Here is an 8,068-nt window from a genome sequence, read left to right as displayed (position 1 = left end):
AGACAGACAACTAATAGCCCTTGAAAAAAGGCTTGGAGAGATTCAGGATGCATGAAGCATTCCAATGTCAGAATTACTGGGATCCCCAAGGGGGTGGAGAGAGAGAGAGGACTAGAAAGTATATTTAAGAAAATCATAGGTGTGGGGCGCCTGGGTGGCTCAGTGGTTTAGGCCTCTGCCTTTGGCTCAGGTCATGGTCCCGAGGTCCTGGGATCGAGCCCCGCATCGGGCTCTCTGCTCAGCAGGGAGCCTGCTTCCTCCTCTCTCTGCCTGCCTCTCTGCCTGCTTGTGATCTCTGTCTGTCAAATAAAAAAAATAAAAAAAAAAAATCATAGGTGAGAACTTCCCTAATCAGGGGAGGAAAGAAGCATTCGTGTCCAAGAGGCAGAGAGGATTCCTGCAAAATTGATTTTAAAAAAATAGATCAACATCCCAATGTGTAATATTGAAACTTGAAAATCTCAGAGCCAAAGAAACTATCCTGAGAGCAGCTAGGTTAGAAGAAATTCCTTATATGGAGGGAAGAACATCAGAATAACATTAGACCTGTTCCACAGAAACGTGGCAAGCCAGAAAGGGCTGGCCAGACATACTCAGGGTACTAAATGTAAAGAGCATGCAGCCAAGAATACCTTATCCAGCAAGGCTGTCATTCAGAACAGATGGAGAGGTAAAGAGCATCCAGGAAATGCAGAAACTAAAAGAATATGTGAGTACCAGACAACCCTGCAAGAAATATTAAGGGGGATTATGTAAGTAAAGAGACCTTGCCCCCAAGAGTAATATACTCAAGAAAGTAACAGAGACAAGCTACAGAAATAGGGACCTTACAGGCAATACAATGGCACCAAATTCATATCTTTCAATAATTACTCTGAACATAAATAGGCTGAATGTTCCAGTCAAAAGACACTGGATAAAAAAGGAGGACCCATCCATATACTGTCTACAAGAGACTCAGTTTGAACCTAAATACAGCACCAGACTGAAAGTGAGGAGATGGAGAAACACTTACCACATTAATGGGCCTCCAAAGAAAGCTGGGATAGCAATCCTCCCATCAGAAAAATTAGATTTTAAACCCAGACAGTAGTAAGAGATGTAGAAGGACACTATATCATACTCAAAGGGTGTACCCAACAAGAAGATCAAACAATTGTAATACCTATGCCCTCAACATGGGAGTAGCCAATTATAGAAACCCAATTAATAACCAAAATAAAGAAACATATTGATAATAATACATTATAGTAGGAACTTTTAACACTCCACTCACAACAATGACCAATTATCTAAGCAAAAGATCAACAAAGAAACTCAAAATTTGAATGACACACTGGACCAAATGGACTTTGTAGATATATACAGAACATTCTATGCTAAAACAACAGAATACTCATTCTTCTCAAGTTCACATGGAACTTTCTCCAGAATAGATCACATGCTGGGTCACAAATCAGGTCTCAACGGATACCAAAAGGCTGAGATTATTTTCTGCATATTCTCAGACCACAGTGCTTTGAAACTGAAACTCAATCACAGGAGGAAATTTGGAAGGAACTCAAACACTCGGATGCTAAAGAACATCCTACTAAAGAATGAATGGGTCAACTCGGAAATTAAAGAAGAGCTTCAACAGTTCATTGAAACCAATGAAAATGAAAACACGTTGGTTCAAAACCTATGGGATACTGCACAGGCAGTCCTAGGAGAGATGTGCATAGCCATCAAACCTTCTCTCAAAAATTAGAGAAATCCTAAATGCACAAGCTAATCTTACACCTAAAGGACCCCGATAAAGAACAGCAAATAAAGCCTAAACCAAACAAGAGAAGAGAAATAATAAAGATTAGAGCAGAAATCAATGAAATAGAAACTAGAAGAACAGAACAGATTAATGAAGCTAGAAGCTGGTTCTTTGAAAGAATTATTAAGATTGATAAACCTCTGGCCAGACTTATCAAAAAGAAAAGAGAAAGGACCCAAATTAATAAAATCATGAATGAAATGGGAGAGATCATGACTAATACCAAGGAAATAGAGACAATTATTAGATCTTATTAACAGCAGCTACATGCCAACAAACTAGGAAATCTAGAAGAAATTGATGTATTCCTGGAAACTTATAAACTAAGACTGAGACCACAAGAGACAATCTGAACAGACCAATAGCCATCAAGGAATTGGAGCAGTAATCAAAAAACTCCCAAAAAACAAGAGTCCAGGGTCTGATGAATTCTGGGGAGAATTCCACCAAATATTTAAAGAAGTAATACCTATTCTACTGAAGCTGTCTCAAAAAAATTTTAAAAGGAGAAAAAGAAAGAGAGAAAGAAAAGAGAAAGAGAAGGGAAACTTCCAGATTTGTTCTATGAGGACAGGATTACCCTGATCCTAAAACCAGGCAAAGACCCCATCAAAAAGAAGAATTACAGACCAATATCCCTGATGAACATGGATGCCAAATACTCAACAAGATCCTAGCCAATAGTATCCAATAGTACATTAAAAGGATTATTCATCACGACCATGTGGGACTTATTCCTGGGCTGCAAGCATGGTTCAACATTCACAAATCAATCAACATGATAGAGAACATCAATAAAAGAAGAGACAAAAACCATATGATCCTGTTAATTGATACAAAAAACATTTGACAAAATAAAGTGTCTTTTCTCGATTAAAACTCAAAATTTAGAGATATAGGGAATATTCCTCAATATGATAAAAACCATCTATGAAAAGCCCACAGTGAATATTATTCTCAATGTGGAAAAACTGAGAGCTTCTCTCCTAAGGTGAAGAACATGACATGGAGGCCCACTCTCATCACTCTTGTTCAACATAGTACTAGAAGTCCTAGCCTCAGCAATCAGACAACAAAAAGAAATCAAAGGCATTTAAATTGGCAAAAAAGAATAGAGCCAAGGTATGTTTCAATGGGTGAATGGATAAAGAAGATGTGGTTCATATATACAATGGAATATTACTCAGACTTCAGAAAGGATGAATACCTACCATTTGCATCTACGTGGACGGAACTGGAGGGGATTATGCTAAGTGAAATAAGTCAAGCAGAGGAGGACAATTATCATATGGTTTCACTCATATGTGGAACATTAAGGAATAGCACCAAGGACCACAGGGGATGGGAGCGAAAACTGAATGGGAAGAAATCAGAGGAAGACAAAACATGAGAGATTCTTGGCTCTGGGAGAGAAAATGATGGTTACAGAGGGGAGATGGGTGGGGGGAAGGGGTAGCTGGGTGATGGGTATTAAGGAGAGCACATGATGTGATGAGAACTGGGTGTTACCCATAACTGATGAATCATTGAACACTACATCAAAAACTAAAGATGTGGGGCACCTGGGTGGCTCAGAGGTTAAAGCCTCTGCCTTCGGCTCAGGTCATGATCCCAGGGTCCTGGGATCGAGCCCTACATCAGGCTCTCTGCTCAGCAGGGAGCCTGCTTCCTCCTCTCTCTCTGCCTGCCTCACTGCCTATTTGTGTTCTCTGTCAAATAAATAAATAAAATCTTAAAAAAAAACTAATGATGTATTATATGTTGGCTAACTGAACATAACAATAAAAAATGGAAACAAAAAGAAGATATACCTCCTGCTTCAGGCATAGCAAGTAGCACAACTTGGACAAGGACTTGTCTGTCTGACCTCAAGGGCTATATGGGTACTACTACTCCAAAGGGCCTATCCATCTCTGAGGATCAGAAATGTGACTTATGTGTAGCCTAGAATTACTGCCCCATTTCTTTTCCAATTCATCTGTCCCTCTTTCATTTCCCACGTTGTCCCATAGTCATCCTCCTCCAGGAAGTATCTCTTGATCAATACCTCTCTCTCAGTTTCTACTCAGACTTTCCCTTCCAGAGTAATGATGCCTCAATCCCTATCTAGTTACTGATTCCTCCTATCTTATTCCATGTTTTCCCCATGTGGGGTGTAAATTCTCTCTCTCCCCAAAGAATCTTAGATGTTCTCACATGGTTTTTGCACCACTCCCTCAAAGCGTGAAAAGGACTAGGTAAGTATATGGGTAATCACGCCCCTAACAGGCTTACCTGCAACCACCTTCTTCCTGTTGGGAAGATGAGAAATTCATCAGGTAAGAAAACATCTTCCATCTCTCCCTCCTAGGGCAGGCCACATACAGATAAACAATAGAAAAGCACTGGCCATTCTATGCAAGCATAAAACCCTGACATCTTCAGATAGATGCATGTTGTGACCACACTGGAACCAATCTCAATTTCAGGGATTCCCTGGAATGGGGTAGAACAGCTTGGGTCTTCTATCAATTACACTCTTTCTAGACCCTGCCCACAACCCATGGGAAGAGACAGAGCAGGACCAGGGAAAGTTATATGGAGCATTCTCCCCCCAAGCCCCCATGGCTATATTTTTCATGAGTTCTTGGAATGAGCAACACTGTTCTTACTGGATTTAGAGGAAATGTAGAACATACTCCTCCCCCTGAGCAAGATTCCACTGTGATGGAACAGATAAGATAATCACCAGAACTCGGGCATAGCCACACAAAGGAGAACTAGAAGTGTCTGGGTATAGTTCTAAATGTTGGCTATGAACAGCTCTGGATGGAGAGCAATGTTGTTTGCCAAGGAAGTCTCCCAGAAGACAGTTTTAAAGGAATAGCACAGGGCTAGCCTGAAGGAAAGCAGAATTTTCTGTACCAAAGAAATGTGTAAGACTCAGGTCAATTTAACATGGATTTATTTAATGCCCCTTATGTGCCTGTCCCCCAGCTGGATGCTCTGGGAGAGTTAACAAGATACACTCCTTACCTATGATGTATAATCAGGAAAACAACAACAACAACAACAAGACAGATAACTGTGGTATTGTTTTTTATTTCATTTTACTGAGGTATAACTGACATAAAATTGTAAGATATTTGAAGTGTATATTGTGGTGATTTGATAAACATATACATTCCAAAATGATTCATCCTGATTTCTCCAATGTAAAAGGATAAACGATGGTATTTTAATCTAAGCATTTCATTAAATGAAGGTAAGTGATCAAAGGTCGCCTTTGTTTCCTTCCCTTTATCTTTACCTGTGGGGAGCTTTGGTTTGCCAGGACGAGGAACATCAGCATCACCTGGGAACTTGTTAGAAGTTCAAGTTCTGGGCCGCACCCAGACTTCCTGAATTCCAAACACTGGGGATGGGAGCCCAGTAACCTGTGTTTTCATAAGCCCTCCAGGTGAGGTGACACCATCTGAAGGTTGAGCATCACCTAACAAAGAACTATTCCTGGCCTATATCCACCCCTCCCTCTCTCACTTGGACTTTGATTAGTGGGTTGAAGAGATAAGACTGAACATTCCCAGTTCAGCCCCTTCCAGTTTTTGGTGATTTCTTTTCTTTTCTTTTCTTTTCTTTTTTAAATCCAGAACCAACCTGCTCATAGGACACATGCAGTCCCACCTGTTCATATGGAAGAAAAGCTAATAAAAGCAGTTTCTTTCCTGTGTTGTGAGGCAGGAGGTGCTCAGCACTCCTTGTGATGAGGAAGAATTCTGTCCAATTTAGAGATGCGGGATTACCAAGCCAATTGTGCTGCAGATCTAAAGCTGAAGATGTAATCATCTGTCTCTATGTCAATATTATCATTTGGTCCCAAACTACAGCTCCAGCAATGGGTTATAATGAAAAGTGGGAAGGATGCAGTTTCATATCATGTGCACCAAAGAGACCTAGTTGAGAGAATAACAGGACAGAAGAACCAGAGGAAATCCTAGAATTTTTTAAGGAAACGGAACTTGAGAAATGATCAGTTGTGACCTCTCCTGTTACAGATAAATAAGCAGAGCATGGAAGGAACTGAGCAGCTTGCCAAAGGTCACATTGCTAGTTAGTGGTGGAAACAAGACCAGAACCCAAGACACATAGATCTCAGCATGCACTTTTTGAACAGGTGGACCAAAGCAGTGCTCAGAGAAAAGCTGGCTCCAGTCCACCTGTGCATTCTCTGTTGCCCCCCCCCTCACATAGCCAATTCTCAAGCTACACAGCCTGCTCAGTGTGCTCTGAGCAGTGCTTCCGTTTCCTGTGCTTTTCCTGATGTTGATTTATCTGCTTGCAATCTCTCCCTGCCACACACGTGTGGTGAAATCCTATCCCTGAAGAGATGCTATTCCTCTACAAAGTCTTCTCTGATTTCACTAATCAACACTCACCCCATGCCAGTCACAAATGATCACCCTCCACTCTGAGTTCCCAAGACATTTGATTTGTATATTCCTTGTGACAACACTTTCTACTTTGTGTTACAACTATGCTTTACCCTCATATTAGAATATAAGCTTCTTACAGTCCACAAAACAAAGAGGCAACCCACAGAATGGGAGAAGATATTCGCAAATGACACTACAGACAAAGGACTGATATCCAAGATCTATAAAGAACTCCTCAAACTCAACACACACAAAGCAGATAATCACATCAAAAAATGGGCAGAAGACACGAGCAGACACTTCTCCAAAGAAGACACACAAATGACTAACAGACACATGAATAAATGTTCATCATCACTAGCCATCAGGGAGATTCAGATCAAAACCACATTGAGATACCACCTTACACATCAGAATGGCCAAAATTAAGACAGTAAACAACATGTGTTGGAGAGGATGTGGAGAAAGGGGAACCCTCTTGCACTGTTGGTGGGAATGCAAGTTGGTGCAGCCACTTTGGAAAACAGTGTGGAGATTCCTTAAGAAACTAAAAATAGAGCTATCTTATGACCCTGCAATTGCACTACTGGGTATTCACCCCAAAGATACAGATGTAATGAAAAGAAGGGCCATCTGTACCCCAATGTTCATAGCAGCAATGGTCACAGTTGCCAAACTGTGGAAAGAACCAAGATGCCCTTCAAGAGAAAAATGGATAAAGAAGATATGGTCCATATATCCAATGGAATATTATTCCTCCATCAGAAAAGATAAATACCCAACTTTTGTATCAACATAGATGGGACTGGAGGAGATTATGCTGAATGAAATAAGTCAAGCAGAGAGAGTCAACTATCATATGGTTTCACTTACTTGTGGAGCATAAGGAATAACACAGAGGACATTGGGAGAAGGAGAGGAGAAATGAGTTGGAGGAAACCAGATGGGGAGACAAACCATGAGAGACTGTGGACACTGAGAAACAAACTGAGGGTTTTGGAGGGGACGGGAGTGGAAGGTTGAGTGATCCTAGTGGTATTAAGGAGGGCATGTATTGCATGGAGCACTGGGTGTGGTGTATAAACAATGAATCTTGGAACACTGAAAAAATAAAGTTTAACAAAATACTAAAAAAAAAAGAAGGAAACTTTAAGAAAAAGAATATAAGCTTCTTTTTTAAAAAAATATTTTATTTATTTATTTAACAGACAAAAATCACAAGTAGGCAGAGAGACAGGCAGAGAGAGAGGGGGAAACAGGCTCCTGCTGAGCAGAGAACCCAATGCTGGGCTTGATCCCAAGACCCTGAGAACATGACCCGAGCCTAAGGCAGAGGCTTAACCCACTGAGCCACCCAGGTGTCCCAGAATATAAGCTTGTTAAGGGAAGGGCATTGTTTTATCTTTTTTTTTTAAGGAATTTATTAATTCATTTGAGAGGTAGAGTGAGAGAGAGCACAAGGCAGGGAGGGGCAGAAGGAGAGGGAGGAGCTTATGTCCCCCAGCAGGGATCCCGATGCAGGGCTGGATCCCAGGACTCTGAAATCATGACCTCTGCCAAATGCACATGCTTAACCAACTGAGCCACCCAGGCTTCCCTTTATCTTTTTTTATTTTTTTTCCTGAAGTATAATGAACATACGGGGCTTCTATATTACTCTCAGGTGTACAATACAGTGACTCACCAATTCCACATATTTCTCAGTGTTCAAGATTAGTGTATTCTTAATTCCCTTTATTTAGATCACCCATTCCCCTACCCATCTCCTTTTTGGTAACCACCAGTTTGTTCCCTGTATTTAAGAGTCTAGGGTGTTTTTGTTTTTCTTTTTGTTTCATTTTGTTACTTA

The sequence above is a fragment of the Lutra lutra genome, chromosome 8 (assembly GCF_902655055.1).
Source record: "Lutra lutra chromosome 8, mLutLut1.2, whole genome shotgun sequence".
NCBI lineage: Eukaryota > Metazoa > Chordata > Mammalia > Carnivora > Mustelidae > Lutra > Lutra lutra.
This window is presented reverse-complemented; position numbering follows the sequence as displayed.